Source organism: Temnothorax americanus, unplaced genomic scaffold (genome assembly GCF_048541705.1).
Source record: "Temnothorax americanus isolate GAGA-0224 unplaced genomic scaffold, ASM4854170v1 Scaffold105, whole genome shotgun sequence".
NCBI classification, from domain to species: domain Eukaryota; kingdom Metazoa; phylum Arthropoda; class Insecta; order Hymenoptera; family Formicidae; genus Temnothorax; species Temnothorax americanus.
This window is the reverse complement of record NW_027509237.1, coordinates 252416-273690: the sequence shown is the minus strand read 5'-3', so window position 1 is coordinate 273690 and position 21275 is coordinate 252416. Positions and strand designations below refer to the sequence as shown.

The following is a 21275-nucleotide window of genomic DNA, read 5'->3' as shown; positions in this document are numbered from 1 at the left end:
TATGCGCTGCACTTCATTTCGTAATCCTTGTTCCTGATTCTCTGTCAGTCTCCCCTTGATTGTAGTATAACATTATATATATACGTGTACACATATATGTAGGATGTACGTATGTGTACACGGCGCGTGGATATGTGAAGTATAATATATCTTTATATAATTATTACAGACTTGTGACTATTAAAGAAGCATTGTAACATACATCAGCTAAGTTTTATGTTACATTGGGAGCTTACCAGCAAGCGACACAAGTCGACACAAACATCGTTCTGTCTTTCTTTAGCAATAAGTAAGTAACAAAGATAAAACGATACTTGTGTCGCTTGTGTTGCTTGCTGGAAAGCTCCCAATAAAAAATGTAAATGATTATAGTTAACCTATACCTATATTTTTTAAATAATTCAACTTTTAAATAGTTGACATTTTAGATGAATATTTAATTAGGATGTCTAGAAGCAACATTTACATTTTTTACTATTGATAAATAGTAATACAATTTTATTCTGTATTTCACTATTCTGTATAATTTTCAAGAAAAATAAATCCCTGAGTAAGTGTGTCCAAATAAGTGATGTTTAGCCTTTCTAGTACCATCAATAGAACTAGAAAGAAATCTAGATAATTTACCATAATATATGTTTATACTCTATTGTGTAACAATTACTTAAAAATGTTATTCTTCAAAAATTTTACAATATCAAAAGGAAAATGTGATGTGTGCAATAAATTTTTTATAGCATGGTTTTTTATATTAAATATACATATATATATATAATAATGTAATATATTTTATTGTATTAAAATATTTAATATTTAATATTTGTAAATTATTAATATTTTTATTATTTTATCTTGATTCTGTTCTATATGGAATAATTATTAAAATCAAATACTTAAAAAAATCATATCTACATTTAGAGCAATAACGACAGCATTGATGCTCTCATAAAAGACGTGTTATAAAACATTTGTTGCCTGCATTATATTTATCCTGAAACTGTACAAATATATTTTATGTCATAAATATCTCACTCTGTATTAATATATATGCATACACATTCTTACGCGAGTATGTATATGTGTAGGTAATGCTTTTTTATCATACAATATATTATACAATACCATACAATTACCATAGAATTCTTTACTGCGAGTCATGAAAAAAGATGTCAGTTTTGTCTTTAAATCTTTTTTTAATTGTTGATTATTTGAAAAACGCGATATTAATAACATTAATAATAAAGATCATTAATAATAAAGAGTAAACTCCGCGTAAACGGGTAAATTATCGTAAGTTAATACAGAAGTAACGCTCGCGTAAACGTAGTAATAGTAAGACAGTGCTATCAGGATGGCTTATTCTAATATCGAGTGGGCAGATATTCACTTCACGTATGGACGAGCTAACGGAAACACCGCAGAAGCCTCCTCAGAGAGGCAGCCTTTTCTCAGAGACGATATTCTGCTAAAAGTTCATTTACTTCGGTGCATCGTCAGTTTACAATTAGAAAAACTGAATCTTTCGCATCTATTATAATTAACCGAGGACGAAATAGACATGTTCGAACATCTGGAGTTGAAGACCATCAGGTACTTAAACATGTAGAAGAAAATCCAGAACTAAGCACGAGACAGATTGCATTACAAATGCAAAATGTTTCTCGCAAAACTGTACGGAAAATTTTACGAGAAAATGTGGGCGAAACTTCCGAAAACGTCCATGCTCAGATTTAGGTCAAACTTTGTAAATAGATTCCTTTTAGATAAAAAAGACATAAGTAATACCAAAAGGATTTTTTGCGACTCCAAGGTTTAGCAATTTTTTAAATATTTTTTCACATCTTTTTCTTATGTCCTATTAGTAGGAGAGCCGGCTGCACAAAACCCTCCCTCATCGAACATCCGGGCTAAATTTTATTCGAATAGATAGCTTTTTTAGTGGTTAACCCTGTGCCGGGTTTTATATGCCCTGAAACTTGACCGAAGTGTTAAAAAAAGGGTCACTTCCGGTATGATTTTTTGAGACGAAACCCCCTTAAAGAACATCCGGCTGAAACTTGTGCCAATCGATTCAGGATGTCAAGCACTTTGATAAAAAAATATGCTGCCACCCCTCACCTTGACAGGAACCATGGCAGCAACCCTTAAACGTGACATATTTTCGTACCGTACCTCCCTCACAGAACATCCGATTTTTTTTTTTGGAAATGTAGCTCGAACATTCCTGAACATAAAAAAACAATGCTGCCATCGCTGGCCTTGACCAAAAATTTTTGTGCCACTCGTAAGTCGCGCGACTTTTAGCTGCCAATTTGTAACGGGTCAATACTTCCTTCACAGAACATACGATTTTTTTTTTGGAAATGTAGCTCGAACATTCCTGAACATAAAAAAACAATGCTGCCATCGCTGGCCTTGACCAAAAATTTTTGTGCCACTCGTAAGTCGCGCGACTTTTAGCTGCCAATTTGTAACGGGTCAATACTTCCTTCACAGAACATACGATTTTTTTTTTGGAAATGTAGCTCGAACATTCCTGAACATAAAAAAACAATGCTGCCATCGCTGGCCTTGACCAAAAATTTTTGTGCCACCCGTAAGTCGCGCGACTTTTGGCTGCCAATTTGTAACGGGTCAATATTACTTCTCTCACAGAACATACGGGTAATCTCTTGCCATGTATTTAAATAGAAAATAAGACAATCTTTGACGAGAACGATCTTAAGAACCGACTATGAATACCGTCCATACTAGCGCGAAAATTCCCATCGAATATTTTGTGGAAAAAATAGTTTGTGATAAACAAGCTGCGCGTACATTGGTAGAGGTATGGAATGAAACAATGTAAGTTCATATAACATTCACGTATTTTTATTTTTCTATTCTTTATTCTTATTTTTTTTGTATTTAAAATCTTAAAAGTAAGAGATATAAAACATAAATATAAATCACGAAAATTTTTTTAATCGCTATTGCTGTTGGAACTATCGACAGTATAGTCCTTGTCGTCACTATCATTATGCTCTATGACTAATTATGCTCTTATGCTCTATGCTCTATGAAGATTCAACTCTTAATGGAGTTGGATCTTTGTGGAACCATAGTAGCGTAAGCTTATCGTTAACGACAATCCATCCACATTCTTCTGACTTGAATTTGACGCAGGTCTCGTTTGTAGCATCTAGCCACATCGCATTAATCTAAATAGTGCAAAGAATTTTTTGTTTTAACGTTTTCCAACATGATGGAATGACATTTGACTCGAAACCTTCAACTTTTGTCAGAAAGTGCTCTTGTGTTGTGATAAACAAGTTGCGCGTATGTACATTGGTAGAGATGCGGAATAAAACAAGGTAAGTTCATATAACATTTATTTGTTTGTTTGGGCTGCGGCGTTACACGGTCAAACTCGTGTTGAGACGTCGTCACGTTAAAGATCTTACTTTTTGCTGCTTTGAACGACCCTATAAATATTTATGACGACCAGAAAATAGAGACGATCCAAGAGTACACTTGTCTGATGTACAATATAAAAAATTGCACAAGTGTCGACACAGCGAGGTTTCAGATATTCCAAAAAATATACTCGAAAAATATGAACAAAGAGCACTTTCTGACAAAAGTTAAAGGTTTCGAGTCAAATATCATTCTACATGTTGGAAAACATTAAAACAAAAAATTCTTCGTACTATTTATATTAATGCGATGTGGCTAGATGCTACAAGCGAGACTTGCGTTAAATTTAAGTCAGAAGAATGTGGATGGATTGTCGTTAACGATACGCCACTATGGTTCCACGGAGATCCAACTCCATTAAGAGTTGAAGATATATACTAGTTATAGAGCACAATGATAGTGACGACGAGGACTATACTGTCGATAGTTCCGACAGCGATAGTGATTAAAAAAAATTCTCGTAATTTATATTTATGGAAATATTAATCGACTCTACTGGCCCTGGCTGAGGTAATATTTTTTGCCCTAAATTTAATTATTTAAATGATATATAAGTATCAAAGATTACATGCCGATAATCGAACCAAATCGTGGTCGTATTGTCTTGGCGATTATAATGGCCAGTAGAGTCGATTAATATTTCCATTGTTGTTTATCATTTAACTGGCGAAGTAAAAGTAATTTATTCCATTTATATTTATGTTTTATATCCTACTTTTAAGATTTTAAATATAAAAAAATAAGAATAAGAATAAAGAAATAAAAATACTTGAATGTTATATGAACTTACCTTGTTTCATTTCATACCTCTACCAATGTACGCGCAGCTTGTTTATCACAAACTATTTTTTCCACAAATTATTCGATGGGAATTTTTGCGCTAGAATGGACGGTATTCATAGTCGGTTCTTAAGATCGTTCTCGTCAAAGATTGTCTTATTTTCTATTTAAATACATGGCAAGAGATTACCCGTATGTTCTGTGAGAGAAGTATTGACCCGTTACAAATTGGCAGCCAAAAGTCGCGCGACTTACGGGTGGCACAAAAATTTTTGGTCAAGGCCAGCGATGGCAGCATTGTTTTTTTATGTTCAGGAATGTTCGAGCTACATTTCCAAAAAAAAAATCGGATGTTCTGTGAGGGAGGTACGGTACGAAAATATGTCACGTTTAAGGGTTGCTGCCATGGTTCCTGTCAAGGTGAGGGGTGGCAGCATATTTTTTTATCAAAGTGCTTGACATCCTGAATCGATTGGCACAAGTTTCAGCCAGATGTTCTTTAAGGGGGTTTCATCTTAAAAAATCATACCGGAAGTGACCCTTTTTTTAACACTTCGGTCAAGTTTCAGGGCATATAAAACCCGGCACAGGGTTAACCACTAAAAAAGCTATCTATTCGAATAAAATTTAGCCGGATGTTCGATGAGGGAGGGTTTTGTGCAGCCGGCTCTTGGACTATATGTATTTTGTCTTTTTTATCTAAAATGATAACTATAGCTCTTGAGATAACTTCACGTATATTGACTCGACTCGAATGTTCTCTGTCCAAGCACCACGAAATCAGAATGTCGTCGCGTAAGACTCACGGGAATCAAAAACTCGGAAAAGGATGTTAAAATAGGAAAGACTTTAATAAAACTGATAATGAATACTGAGAAGAGGGTGCCATTACATGGAGCGCGGAAACACGCGGAAATGCGGAAGCGCGGAACAGAATCTCTATCTTTCTATCCATCCATAATAAAAAAAAGTCATGTTTACCGAGAAGTGAGCTTTGCGAGTCGAATATCTCGCACGTAGTGTTGCCGCTTTTCCGCGTGCGTGATTGGCCGGTCGAAGCCGAGTGTGATCGCGGGAGATCGCGGCGAGCTTCGTGCGTGTGTGTCGTGAGTGTCGTGAAATCGTGATGTGACAGCTCGCGTCGTGTCGTTAGGAGGTTAATAATAATATTATAGAGAGCGAAGGGTTGATGATGATGATTAACGGCGAACTGGTAAAAGCAGATCAATTTCGGAGAGAAGAAATAATAAATTGCACATGTGGTTTTATGGAAGAGGACGGTTTAATGATCTCATCTGTCTCTGCTGGCAACATGGACATTGTAATTTTATTGAAAAGGAAAAGGATGTTTCTGAGAAATATACATTTGTTACATATGTCAAAATCCATGTCGACTACGACCGTCTAAGAAATATTATCACGATAAGGACTGGATCATGGAAGGAAAATTGTCAAGGTAATTTATTTATTAATATATTTACGTTTATATTTAGATTGTGCGTGTGGTTATAATTATTTATGTATAGTAATCTGTTTATATGTTATTTATTGATTTTTTAATTTGCAGCTTGTCTAACCTAACTCGAAATCATCAGTATAAGATAAATCAAAGGATTGCAATGTTGAAGCGTTCTTATGACTTGGTTGCTGCACTTTTACAAATTCAATAACTTCTTCATTGTCTGTGCGTAAAAATCAACGTGGCACATTAAGTTATAAAGTTATATACGTCTGCCTTCTTGGAAAAGTTTTTTTGTCTGCATTATAACGACTAATTATGGAAGAGGACGGTTTAATGATCTCTGTCTCTGCTGGCAACATGGACATTGTAATTTTATTGAAAAGGGAAAGGATGTTTCTGAGAAATATACATTTGTTACATATGTCAAAATCCATGTCGACTACGGCCGTCTAAGAAATATTATTACGATCAGGACTGGATTATTGGAAGGAAAATTGTCAAGGTAATTTATTTATTAATATATTTACATTTATATTTAGATTGTGCGTGTGGTTATAATTATTTATATATAGTAATCTGTTTATATGTTATTTATTGATTTTTTAATTTGCAGCTTGTCTAACCTAACTCGAAATCATCAGTATAAGATAAATCAAAGGATTGCAATGTTGAAGCGTTCTTATGACTTGGTTGCTGCACTTTTACAAATTCAATATATTAAAACCAGTTTAAATATATTTTCAAATATTTTCAAAACTATTGGTAGTGGTTCTATTACAGACGGTAAATATAAACTGGAAATTCAAATTAGCGATTATAAGCCTGAGGATAACATCGATTTTGAAAAAGGACAAAAGGTCGAAATAAAAGGATTCGTCAAAATGTCAAGTAAGTTATGTATAAAATTTTATAACTTGATTTTTTATATTATCTATTATTGTATTATACTGTAATTAATATTATGAGTTTGTTTTCAGATTTTCTATCTGGATGTGCAAAAAACGTCTGATATCAAATTAATTGGAAATGAAACATTATCGTTTGCTCAGCTGTTGCAAGGCACAAAACCGATTATGAAGAGATCTATGTTTGACGACATGTTAGGTCCATTGAACAAGTTTGTTCGTCAATCATCCGTATACAAGTTGCTCGCATCTAATTTCTAATATTAAAAGTCAATATGTACATTCAACTTATGTAAGTTTTATAGTATTTAATAATTATTACCGTAATAGTACATAATATTAATGTAATTCTGATAAATTGTTTATTAATTAGTAAATATTTTTTCAGCAGGTTCCTGAATTATATTATTTATAAAGGCCAAAGAGAACATCAGTCTCGTCCTCCTTGTATGCAGCAGAGCAATAAGCCTAAAGAAACTTTGGTTAACGATACAGTGGTTGAGCAACTACGTTGCGTTGTCGTCAATCGCCAATCGCTACTAACGTTGCTACGTTACATCTGATGAAAGCTATTAATTCCCAACACGTAACATAATACATACCGACACAAGGACTACGCGATTATGGAACGCGATATGATTAGTTTACGCTCATTGTTAAGACTGTTTGCTACCGACATAAGAATACAGTAGGCTGTTTAAGAAATCGTTATTCTCTTTAAACATATTTAAAGGCACAATATTAATATTTATACATGATTTAGTTTAATGATGGTAATTACATTGTCTATGATACATGTTTGATATATGGATACATTTATTGGGATATCGAGGAGTAGTATTTGATAAGAAGGATTCCCTGATTGTGAAATTGTGCCTTATTTTTATACCAAGTTTCTAACTTATGTGGCAATGCTTTGGATGTATCGTATGGTATATACCTTAGTCACTTGTTTACGTTTAATGTTCCAATATTAGACTGGATAATGCGCGGCTCATATGTTAATTAGCGCTCTGGATAGGTTTTTTATCTAGATATGTCGCTCAGTACTTACATAATATATATAATTTGGTATTTGCAGTGTGATGTTCTGATATCGTTTCGATATCAAGTTTATTTAATTTAGCTTAATAGAGTTTGAATCTGATGGGCAAATTATTTAACATATTTTTTACGATTGTTATAAGGAGGATTTCTATATACTTGAAGAAGAATACAATCTTTACGATTACAGCCGGGCTAAACCTCCGTATTGAGAAAAAATATGTATTGTTTGATATTTTATCACTTTATTACTTGATTCGATAATCTGGTCGATTACTTTGATTCCCTCCGAGAAACCGAAGATGTTCGCCAAGGACGTAGAAATTAATATTGGTGTGGTGTTGAAAAAACTTTCTGAGATAATTGCAACTTGTGGTAAATAACGCACGGACAGACGCTAGCAAATAGAGCTCTTGCACGAGCTACAATTGATAGTCAATGCGCTCATACTCTTGGCCCGGCTGTAATCGTGAAGATTGTATTCTTCTTCTACTATATAGAAATCCTCCTTATAATTATTTTCAGTGGTTAACCACTGAAAATAATTATAAGGAGGATTTCTATATTTTTCTTATTTAATTAGTGAACGTGCTTTTTTCTTTTCCACGAATATAATATAACTTTAAATTTTTATATATGTAAGAATTTATATACAAATGAATATTAATACAAATTGAGAATAATTTGTGATTTGAATTTAGATGTAGGATTAAGACTATTATTAATTACACTTAACGCGTAGTTTAGTTATAAATATCTCAAGTCTACAGGTTGATTCTAGAATAAAAGGAAATGGAAAATAAGAATCCTTATAAACCCATGTTATCTATAAGGGCCTTGGCACATAGAAAAACTTAAGCAGTAAAACTTAAGCAGTAAGAAATCAACAGTATGGATTCGCTACCGCTTAGGGCCGTGCCTTAAGTTTTTGACTGTGATTGGCTGATTTGCTTACTGGTTGAGTTTTACTGCTTAAATTTTTCTATGTGCCAAGGCCATGAATGTTTTATTTAATTTTATTAGTTCTATATCGTATTAAAAATTTCCAATTTTTCTGTAGATCATTCTGTGCATATTACAGTGTCAAAAGTCAAAATCTTTAGCATCTACTTTTTCAACGAACGAGTTATTTTTCATATTAATGTAATTTAAACTTGATTTTTATGCCTTCAATACTTATCGCAATTATGTTTTCAATATTGTCATTAATTTGGATTCAATAAAATGCGATTAAATTGAAACAGAAACAAATTTATAATTATTCCTTAATATATGAAAAGATTAATTAGTTAATTAATTAATTATGAAAAGATCTAACATCGGTCTCGTCCTCCTCGTATGCAGTAGAGCAATAAGCTTAAAGAAACTTTGGTTAACGGTAAAGTGGCTGAGAAACTACGTTGCGTTGTCATCAATCGCCAATCGCTACTAACGTTAATTGCTACGTTACATCTGATGAGAGCTATTAATTCCCAGCACGTAACATAATACATACCGATACAAGGACTACACGATTATGGAACGCGATATGATTAGTCCACGCTCGTTAAGACTGTTTGCTATCGACATAAGAATACAGTAGTTATTTAAGAAATCGTTATTCTTTGTAAACATATTTAAAAGCACAATATTAATATTCATGCATGATTTAGTTTAATGATGGTAATTACATTGTCATGTTTGATATACGGATACATTTATTGGGATATAGAGGAGTAGGATTTGATAAAAAGGATTCCCTGATTGTGAAATTGTGCCTCATTTTTATACCAAGTTCCTAACTTATATGGCAGTGCTTTGGATGTATCGTATGGTATACACCTTGGTCACTCGTTAACGTTTAATGTTCCAATATTAGGCTAGATAACACGCAGCTCATATGTTAGTTATCGCCCTGGATAGGTTTTGTCGCTCAGTACTTACATAATATATATAATTTGTTATTCGCAGTATGATGTTCTAATATCGTTTCGATATCAAGTTTATTTAATTTAGCTTAATAAAGTTTTAATTTGATGGGCAAATTATTCAACATATTTTTTGCGATTGTTTCGTATTGAGGAAAAATATGTATTGTTTAATATTTTATCATTTTATTACTTGACCAGTATATCTCGATCCGGATCTCGGATAATCTGGTCGATTACTTTGATACGCACTATCGGAGATGATTATAAAAACCGAAAAACGAATACGATATAACTAACAATAAGATGAAATTCGATGCGGTACAAGGAAAATTTTTTATTGTTATTTAATTGTAACAATGATAGGCGACAGCTCCAAAAAATTCTGGTTCAAAAATGTTTATAATATGTTTTTTTTATTTACTTAAGAAAATTGAGTTTTTGATTTATAATTATTAGTAGAGTTATTTAACGACACTAGATTTTTACGTTTCAAAGCTATGTTGATTAATAACATCATGATGATGGCGAAAATGACTTGTTCGAAACTAATCAGACGTGTCTTATGAACTGCAAACATATAGCGGCTAATGTAATGTATCGATAACTAACAAAACAACTGTCATCTTATCTGAATATTCTTATGGCAATCGAAAAACTGAGATATTCCCCAACTTGCTTATTTCAGATACATTTGTATTGATTGTAATTCGTGCATAATTTAAGAATAAAATTCTGTACATAAACTAGCAATTGATACGATAAACTTTTCCTAAATGATACGATATATTTTACTTTTTTGTAAAATTGTAGGAATAGTATTTCTTTTCTCCTTTTCTCTCTTCCTCTGTCTCCCTCGCTTACTTAATAATTACGCGAGCGAGGGTATACTCAAGTAGTTAGATTGAATTATTTTAATTAAACTTGTTCAATTTTACATTCTATTTGATTAAATCTGATTAATTTAATAAATAAAGTTTGCATGTTAATAAAAGAGTGTTATTAATTAAAGAAAACATTTATACAACACGTGTGTAATAATCTTTCTTTGTTTAGTAAAAATATTGAATGCGATTATTTTTGCACGTATATATACACACACACATACATACATACATACACATATACGCGCGCGTGCGTGCGTGTGTGCGTGCGTGCGTGTGTGTGTGTGTAGGGGGGGGGGGGGAAATAATCAACCCTGTCCATAATTCCATTGAGCCCGCAGCTTCACGTAACCTCTGTATGAGGGTGCGGTCATATATGGAAGATTCACACTGCGTCCGATGTTCGACGTACGACGATCCGACATCCAATAGGAAATTTTTGTCTCTAATAATAAATTCTGTTATTGGATGTCGGATCGTCGTACGTCGAACATCGGACGCAATGTGAATCCTCCATTAAACTGATATTTTCTGAGTAACGCGTATCGCGTAACCAATCAGAAGCATGAATATGCGTAACCAAAAATGCGAAACGCTTTTAATTGGTTACGCGGTTACGTGGAAAATACATGCCATATTACTCCAGCTTGATACTACGTTTATGCGAGCGTTACTTCTGTAGTAACTTACGATAATTTACTCGTTTACACGGAGTAAATTATCGTAAGTTACTACAAAATCCCGTTTACGCGAAGAAAAATCCCGTTTATGTGAAGAAATTATCGTAAGTTACTACAAAAGTAACGCTCGCGTAAATGTAGTATCATACTACGGTACGTTTACGTGAGCGTTACTTCTGTAGTAACTTATGGTAATTCACCCGTTTACACGGAGTAAATTATCGTAAGTTACTATAAAATTCCGTTTACGCGAAGAAATTATCGTAAATTACTACAGAAGTAACGCTTGCGTAAACGTAGTATGTGACACGGATTGACACAAAATGCTGCGGACACAACATTCTTGATTGTGATTGGTGGCGCGATCAGCGAATCAGCAAGCACGAGCCCCAGTGGCGCTTTTCTTATTATTTAGAACTCTACATATGATTCGCACTCTACTTATTCTTATATCTCTATGAGTTTAAAACTACGGCGGCTTTCATATAATGTGACAGCTCTCATCACACGAGGTTAGTATATCTAATGTTTATTACTTATTTAAGTAATTATATAGAATATGGGCCTGAACGCGAATATAGATAAAATTATTTATACAATACGTTATGTATATTTTATATTTTTATATTTTTTAAAAATGTAATTGCGTAGTTTTTTACTATACATATATATATATATATATATATATATATATATATATATATATATATATATAGGGGAGAGTTGGATATTACCGCGCGGTTGACAATTCCGCGCCACTGTTTCACTCAATAACTATTTGTATTACGCGTCTACAATTATCTTAATATCATAGACTAACACGGAATACCCCCCGCAAATGCGCTGTCAGTTCGTTCCGGCCGTCCATGTGAAGACATTGCGCTCTGCAAGATTTGCTGCTTATTCACTGTAATTTTGCTGGTAGTTTCGATAAGAGGTGAGTAATATAATATTTACATTACAGAATTAAATTTGACGCATTTGATAGGCTAAAACACTATAAAATTAGGTTCCAAAATGATTTTAGGAATACGCGTTTCTTTTCTATATATTTTAAGATTGTAAAGTGAAATAATTGAGTTTGATAATTTCGCGCCCAAAGTTGAAATTTTGAGACTGATTGAATTTTGGAGACTGATAAGATTTTAAAGTTGTTTTTGTTCATAGACAATAGATATAACGATAACTGTGTGTTAAGAATTACCAAGACTTTTTAGTTTACAATGTAAGGTGCTTACAGAAAAGATCGTTGCTTAAGTTTTGATTTGAAATAATCGTTATTTGTTAACACATTCACTTATTTTTATATGTAGGTATCTACTAGACGATATTAATGCATAAATATAAAAAAAAAAACATTTTGTTATTGTGTTCTACTTGATGTCACTGGCTGAAACCAGAGTAATTTTTATAGGCACGATATTATCAGACCAGTTCGGTAATACCACGTTTTTTCATTTTTTGGAAAATTGTTAATATTTTAGTTTGTGTTTAACTTTGAAGATTATTACTATTATATATGGATAGCCAAATAAATTACCTATTTAAAACTGCACATTTTGTTTTTTTGAAACATTTCTAAGCTTAGATATACGCTTCAATTCTTAGGGGCTCGGTAATATCCAACTCTCCCCTATATAAATACAAAGCAAATAAAACGATAACGAAATTATTACTGGAAATTACAAAATAGGTCCATAAATCAAGGATAACAACAAATATAACAATAATATAAATATTCTTTGCTTATATATTATGAATTAATCTTGAAAATTTTAATTTTTATAGAACAAGCTCAAATCAAAGTAACTAAAATGACTAACAAGATTATATAGTGAAGCAAAAACTTGGCGTGCTTTATTAAAACGTGATAGTTCAATATTTTATATTGTATATGTATATTGGAAGTTATTTGTATGTATTAATAAAAAAATTTATTTAGCATATTTGTAAAAACATATTTACAGAAATGAAATTAGTATGTAATCTAAGTATATTAAATATTTATTTAGCCATTATTTTGGGTGTGTGTTTGCAGTGTAGCTGTGCACCACTGTGCACCGTCACCGCGCGCCTAACAGGGATAGGATAGCGTATCTTTTCACGGGCGTAAGTGCGAGGAGGTGGCGAGAGCGGAACGGCCTAGAGGGAACGAGAAAGCGGAAAGATTCCGAGAAAGGAAAAAGTAATTATCTTTTCTTCGCCAGTAAATGTTAAAAATAACATGTTTAGTATAACGCTCTCCCCTCAGATTATCTTAAAATTTGGTAAAATAATTTATTTTTGTGTGTAAAATACATTCTGAGAAGGAAAATCGTCGCTCATGTCTCGTTTTTTTTTATTTAATTTCAAAATTTTATGATGTCGGTAAGTAGCAAAATGATAATTTACGTTTTTAAAATACTGCGCAACTTTATTTGTTACTATATTTACAAATTAAGTTGTTCGGTAAATAGCAAAATGATAATTTACGTTTTTAAAATACTGCGCAACTTTATTTGTTACTATATTCACAAATTAAGTTGTTCGCATACTCATTAAATTTTATAGTTGTGAAATATTGTACATGCTCAATATGGCAATATTGCTGCAATATATCCTGTTGTTAAGATATAATTTACACTATAAAATAACGCTAGATATTTAAAAAAAAACATTGAGTAAATCAAATTGTGTTATCGTAATGTAGTAACTTTGATATATATTAATCAACGTAATTATAATAGTCAAATTTTTCTTATATAACACTAAATAATTATCATTTAAAAATTTACTCCCACTTTTCTTTATAATACATATACATTAATATTAAAGCACATATATATGTACGTTTATGAAGATAATTATTTAAAACATCTATTTATCAAATGTATGGTATGTATAAATAAAATTGAAATGGTTTTCATATTTTTATAATTTATATTATTTAATCTACGAACAAAATAAATATAAACATTTTTATCTAATAACCTTAAAATAAGTATTTGAATAATTATTTTTATGAAGTATGTATACATATATGTGATATGTATATATCTTAATATTTTTACATTAAAATAATTTACAAAACATAAATTGTTAAAAATAAAAATATACTTTGGTATAAAAACATTTTATTTATTTTATGATTATGTTATATTTTTATAATTATTCAAAATTTAAAATATAAAAAATATTCTAAGATATACAAAAATTATTTTGTTTATAACTTGCCTATACGGCATGGACTTCATTTTTGAATATGTTTTAATTTTGGAAAAGGATTTTTAAATTCATAAAGCTAATAAAAAAATTAGTATGAACAAATAAATATCGGTATTATAGACGGTTTTAGGATCCCCTTAAGCGAAGCCAGCTTAAAATCGGTCAAAATGTATATTTTGTGTTGAGCTCTATTTTAAAACATTATGAACACATTATCCGTGAAAATTCGAAATAAAATTTTTGACTCAAAACAAAACTTACTTTAAAATAAAGCTCCCTCTATGAGAGAACAAAAATATTAAAATTAGTGAAATAATCATAACGTCTTTGAAATAATCATAATCTCTTTGTGAGTCATAAATTTTTATATTCTTAATTTTATTTTTTTTAATATAAAAAAAGGTAGAAATATAATGAAAAATTATTAATATATTTTTTTTTTTATTTTTCAGCTACAGGAAGCTTTTGAGCTTCTTCGTCAAGATATTTTCGAAGGTGTAACTTCTCTACTCAGACAATATATAAGTATACTCAAGATTTAAGGAAAGGTATATCTTTTAATTTTTAAGCAAATGTGTATTAAAGATTGCTTATTTATTATATCATTTTAATTAAAAAATTGAAATTCAATTTAACTAAAATTAAAATTAAAATTTAACTAAAATTAAAATTGAATTTTTGAATTATAATTGACTTTGATTTGAATTAAAAAGCTAGCTTAGATTTAAATTAAAATTAGTTTCGATAAATTAAAATTATTAGTTCAATATTACGTACATAATTAAATAATAATTTAATTTATACTAAAAAACAAGTCATAATTTTTAATTAAATTAAACTAATTTATATTTTTTTATAATTAGATTTGATTAGAACGTTAAACTTTAATTAAAATTAATTTGAGTTAGATTAAAATTAATTTTAACTTGAATTGAAATTGAATTGACTTAAATTGAAATTGGTTTTAACTTGGATTAATATTTGTTTAGACTTAAATTAAAATTGATTTTGGTTTGGACTGAAATTGGCTTTAATTGGATTGAAATTGGTTTTTACTTGGATTGAAACTGGCTTTAACTTGGATTGAAATTGGCTTTGATTGGATTGAAATTGACTTTGATTTGGATTGAAATTGGCTTTGACTTGGATTGAAATTGACTTTGACTTGAATTAAAATTGGCTTTGATTTGGATTAAAATTAGCTTTAATTAGATTGAAATTGGTTTTGACTTGGATTGAAATTGGCTTTAACTTGAATTAAAATTAGCTTTGACTTGAATTAAAATTAATTTTAACTTAAATCAAAATTTACTTTATCTTAAATTTACTTTAACTTGAATTAATATTTACATTGGTTTGAATTGAAATTAGTTTTGACTTAAATTAAAATTGACTTTAACTTGAATTAAAATCAGCTTTATAACTTAAATTAAAAGTAACTTTAAGTTAAATTAAAGTTGATTTTAAAAATATATTTTTATAAATTAATGTTTATATATTTAAAAGCAATATTTTTGTAATTTTTAATTAAATAAAATTTATCTTTTTACAAAGCGTATTAAAAAAGTTACCAGTATTATTTTTTCTTAACTTAATTAAACTAATAATAATTATGCCTCGAAAAAAAGTAATTCGAACAGTTGAAGAAGAAGAAGAATTTCAACGTAATAAACGAGAAAGAAAAGCACAATCTCAGGCTAACAGGCGGGAAGCAAAGCGAATAAGAATTAATGAAAACTGTCAATCTTTTTCAAATATTAGTGAGATTTGTTCAAATATAACACAACCTTCTACAAGTTTTTCGGAAAATATAGTAGTAGATTATCATACTTCAACTATTTCATCTATGAAAGTAGTACATCCAACAACTGAAACAGTTACTACTGCATTGCAAGCAATTAGTACATCAACAATTACAAATGTCCCTATAATAAGAAATAGTAATGATGTTACTGCGATAAATGATAGTATGAAATTGTTTAATGTTAATGATAATATTGAAATAACTCAGAATACTCGTAACTTAACTACTGAAGTTCTAAATAATAATATTATTTCCCCTATACCTAGCACATCAAATGAATTAATAAATTTAGATGATAATAACAGATTCGAAAATTTAGTTATTTTAAATAAAGTACCATTGCAAAATGTAACAAATAATAAAACAGTGAAACAAAAAACAATACATTCTAACGAAAAACAGATAAGGTGAAATGAAAGAAATCGAGCTTTAAACAAGGGATACACGAATATTGATACATCTCACCTTACTCAATTAAAAAATGTCGTAGAACACTACATAGGAGAAATGAATTTATGTTGTGAACATTGTGGTGCAAAACATTTTAATTCTGAAAAAGTAGCTAATAAAGGCAATTCGTTTAACGATTGTTGTAGTCATGGTTCTGTTAAGTTAGATCCTTTACCACAACCTCCATGTGAACTTTACAAACTGTTTACAGGAAATCATCCAAAATCAAACCATTTTTACAATCGTATTCGTGGTTATAATAATACATTTTCATTCGCATCGTTTAATGCAAATATATCAAATTTTAGTGCGCAAAGACGTGGACCTTATTGTTTTAAAATTCAAGGACAAGTTTATTATCAAATTAATACTGCGTTATATCCTGCACCAAGTGAAATGCCAAGCTATGGTCAACTATTTATTGTAGATAACAATAAAGCAACAGAGTGTCGGTTACATCAAAATTCGAATCTTGATGAAGAAATTTTGCTTTTAATAGATAACATAATGCGTACGAATAATATATTTGCACAATCTTATCGAATGATGCACGAAGAAATTCAAGTACAACAGCAAACGTCTGATATACGACGACGACGACGATGTCCTCTCGGTCTCGCCGGCCGTGGAGGAGCGCGCCGTCGCTTTCTTCACTATAATCTCTATCAATATTCGCGATACTGCTCTCCGAAACCCCGATGGTAGCTCGACTGAGTATTTTAGAGATGTTATGTTGGGCGCCAGGTGCGATTCCTCGCACCACGATTCACGAGATCGCAGTATTTCTCAGGCGTGGGCTTCTTTGATCAACCGCGGATGGAATAGGAGAGGGAGCGTAGCGCAATCATCACACTCAAATACATAAAACATTAAATTATATTTCGGTTAAGGCAGATAACAAGTGGACGATAGCGAGTTCCACGGCGAACAAGCAGAATTCGAGTACACGCCACGCGTCACCCCACGAGCGCGATACTCATTCCGTCGCTGAGCTGCACGGCAATCCCGATTGAATTCGCACAAAAGTATTCCCCGACATAAGTTGCAGCGAATTCCACCCGGACGGTCAAACGCGAGATGCTAGCAAATAACCAACGCAATCTCCTTAAACAATTACGCAATTTTCCTACGGTCTACCGCGACAACGCTGGGGATCTTCTCTCCCCTCGAAACGCACGAATGGCCCCACCCGTTAACTCGACACAACCGTGGGCCATTAATCCCGATGAAACGCACGTATAACTACTTACAAATGGCATGAACTTAACCGGCAACGATAACTACGAGGCTCTCTCACGCGCGAGAGCCACTTCTCAAAACTACGGCACGGTTAAGCCAACGGCGTTCATGAAATTCCACGCGACGAAATCACCCGCAACGAAATTACGCGAACGAAATTACTCACAACGAAATCATACGCAACGAAGTACACGAAACGATATCACAACGAAATTACATGTACGCTGACTGTCGGCGGCCGTACGTTTTCATCCCCGAGGCGGGCACTCGCGATCACCTCGTCGCACGGGCCCTCCCGCGGTATGGCACTCGATATTCTTTAATTACAGCCGATTTCATACTTTACCGCGGCACAACGCGACTCCCGGGAGGGCCTAGGTATTCTCGCGATCTTACTTCGAGGAAGGCTGAGCAGTGGCCTTACAAATTCCGTCTCGTTCCGGCGGCTCGTCACTCGCTCTTAGGGCTGGATGTTGCCGGGATGGCGGCTCGCTCGACAGTGGCGTTTCCTTGATCCGGCGGGACCACGCAGGGCCCGCGCGCGCCCGCGCGCGCCGGTTTCCCTAGCCTGATCGGTGCTGCGCCCTGGCCTGCCAGCGATCCCTCTAGGCGATCGTCGCGCCCTTCGCGAGCGCCCCTCGTCACTGCGCCCATCCGCCGGCGGTAGTTTTGAAGTCCGCCTATTTGAGACCGGCTGTCCAGGCCGCGTCTCATCGTCCGGTTCCTCGACGGCCAGGCTGGACGGGCCATGGCTCGTCGACCGGGAGCGGTACTCAGCGGTGGTGGCCCCGTTCCTTAACGGGGACCTTCGTCGGGGCGTCCCCCGTATCCGGGCTGCAGTGCTCTCGTGCCATCCGTGACGCCTTGACAGGTCATCTGATCTGCCGGCTGTGGGCCCCAGCGTGACCCGCCCGCCGATCGTACGCCCTCGGAAGCTCCTGGTTGTCCAGCCGTAAGTCCCTCGACGCGGCATAAGCCGTTACACTCGTCGTGACCCTGGCCATCTGCACCGCACTCCCTCGACCTGTAACGCTCGCAAAAGGTCTTAATCCTAACCTAAAGGCTCGCTCTCCGCCCGCCTCGGGCGGAAGCACCATCCCTGACGCCTCCCTCGGCCGAGCTCCCATCTGGGGTAAGGGACGCGACTTTTGTCACGTCACAACTCCCCGCTCCCAGACGAGTGCCGAGGGGGACGTCCGCCCCGGTCCGCCGGAGACCACCGCTCAAGCCTTCTGATATACCCCATTCATTTCCCTCATGAGACCTCACTCCGTCGGTGACGGCTTTGCCCCGTCCGACCCCGATCAGTCAATGCGTCTTCCCTTCCGACGTTACTCAATAGTACACGAAAATCACCCGAAACGAAAATCTCCGAATTACTTCCCAATCTTTCCCCAAATTTAACCGACCAATTCACCGCACCATTGTTTCCCGACTTTGTTCCCCTCCAAATTTCCTCAACTACGTCCCACCCCGTTCATCTTGCCCTGTTCCAACCTCCACGCGAATTTCCTTCTCAGGGAACAGGAAGGAGGCGGAAGGGTTCGACATGCACACGCTCAATTACCACACGTAGGTTTGGTAGACACTTTTTATTTGGGTCCCAAAGGTATAATACTGGGGGGGGGGTCTCAACCAATCGCGGTATCTCGTCCCTGGCGCTAGGAGTCCCCTCTGGGTCCTCGGGCTCTCCGGTCTACTATCTCCTTGAGCGGCTTCGGCTCCGATCGCGGCACAGGTCGCGGGACCGCACTCGTGTCTCTCGGTAAGCCCTACGGGTCGGGGTTAGGGGGGTAGTACGGTTTCACATCCTTGACATGCACTTTCCCTACGGTTGACCCGTCCAGCTGTGTCAACTCGTACACCACCGGAGAGATCACCCGTTTCACTCGTAGGGGTCCCTGGAATTTCGGCGCCAGTTTTCCCGCGATATTCTGTGCGGCTGACGACAGCACGTGCTGCCGCCTTAATACTAAGTCCCCGACTCGGAATCTTCGCGGTCGCCTACGCAGATTATAATGCGCGGCCTGCCTCTGGTTCGCCTGGTCCATATTCTCCGCCACCCATTCTCGAACGGCCCTTAATTCGATCATCCGCTGGGACCACTCCGCCGGGTCCCGCGGCTCCACCTGAGTCACGTCCTCCCCCTGGTCACGCAACAAGTTCGGCGGCACCAGCTCACGTCCCAAATTCACGAACGCCGGTGACGCTTCCAACGACGAATGCGCCGCCGTATTATAAGCAAAACGAAACTGTGGAAGGTATTTATCCCACTCCCGATGATCCCTCTCAATAAACGACACGATCATTGTTTTCAGGGTCCTATTGACCCTCTCCACGGGATTGGCCTGCGGGTGGTACGGCGGCACCGTGGCGTGCGTGATGCCATGCTCCTCAGCGAAACCCTTCATCACGCGATTCACGAACTCAGTTCCATTATCCGTGAGGAGGATCTTCGGCGTACCCCACCGCGACACGATAAGATCCTTCAACGCCTCTTTAATTTTCGGGCCGGTAGCCGCTCGCAAAGGCTTCAACTCGATCCATCTTGTGAATAAATCTTGGATCACCAGAAGGTACTGGTAGCCGGCCTTGCTGCGAGGCAAGGGCCCCACTATGTCCGCGGCGATCGAAGTCCACGGCCCCTCTATAACGCGGCGGCCCATCCACCCCGCGGGACTAGCTTGCTCGACCTTCGTCCTCTGACATGTGTCGCACGTCCGAATGTACCGAGTGACCTCGCGAAACATATTTGGCCAATAGTACGACACGGCGAGACGCTGATATGTCTTTTCGACTCCCAAATGACCGGCCTGCGGCGCGTCGTGGGATTCGCGAAGGGCCTCGGCGCGTAATTCTCTCGGCAATACCAGCTTCCACCGGTCCAAATCCTCAACTATGTCCGAAATCACCGGTCGCGGTCGCAAAAAGTATAGCTGCCGATCAACTATTTTCCAGTGAGCAAACCGCTTCGGGTCAGTCGCTACCTCTCTATACCGCCTGCGATACCACTCGTCACTGGTACCCTCACACTCCTCGATCTCGATTGCGGCGTTTACTCTTCCACCTTCCGCGCTTTCATACATTCGCGACAAGGCATCGGGCACGTGGTGTAGGGCTCCCTTGCGGTACTCCACTGTGTAATCATACTCTAATAATTCTAACGCCCATCGGGCCAAACGACCCGTGGGATTTTTCAAGTTGTGGAGCCACCGCAAGCTACTATGATCCGTAACTACGGTGAACTTGTAACCCTCTAAATACGGCCTAAACTTCTGAATGGCCCACACCACGGCCAGGCACTCTTGTTCAGTCACCGAGTACCGCTTTTCCGGGTCCGACAACACGCGACTGGCATAGGCTATTACGCGTTCTTCCCCCTCTAGGTTCTGAGTCAAGACCGCCCCCAACCCAACCGAGCTCGCGTCGGTTTGTAACACGAAAGGTTCTTTAAAATCTG

The 21275-nt window shown here is 35.7% G+C and overlaps 1 pseudogene across 1 annotated transcript in view; it reads left to right on the top strand.

Annotated features, from left to right (window-relative positions):
• Positions 1–11495: 11495 nt before the first annotated feature.
• The window catches only part of LOC143903387 (uncharacterized), a 42991-nt pseudogene continuing 33211 nt past the window's right edge, over positions 11496–21275 (top strand). The window contains exons 1-4 of the transcript XR_013258707.1: positions 11496–11630; positions 11933–12055; positions 13157–13303; positions 14775–14870. The product of XR_013258707.1 is annotated as an uncharacterized LOC143903387 (transcript). The remainder of the gene's footprint in view (positions 11631–11932; positions 12056–13156; positions 13304–14774; positions 14871–21275) is intronic.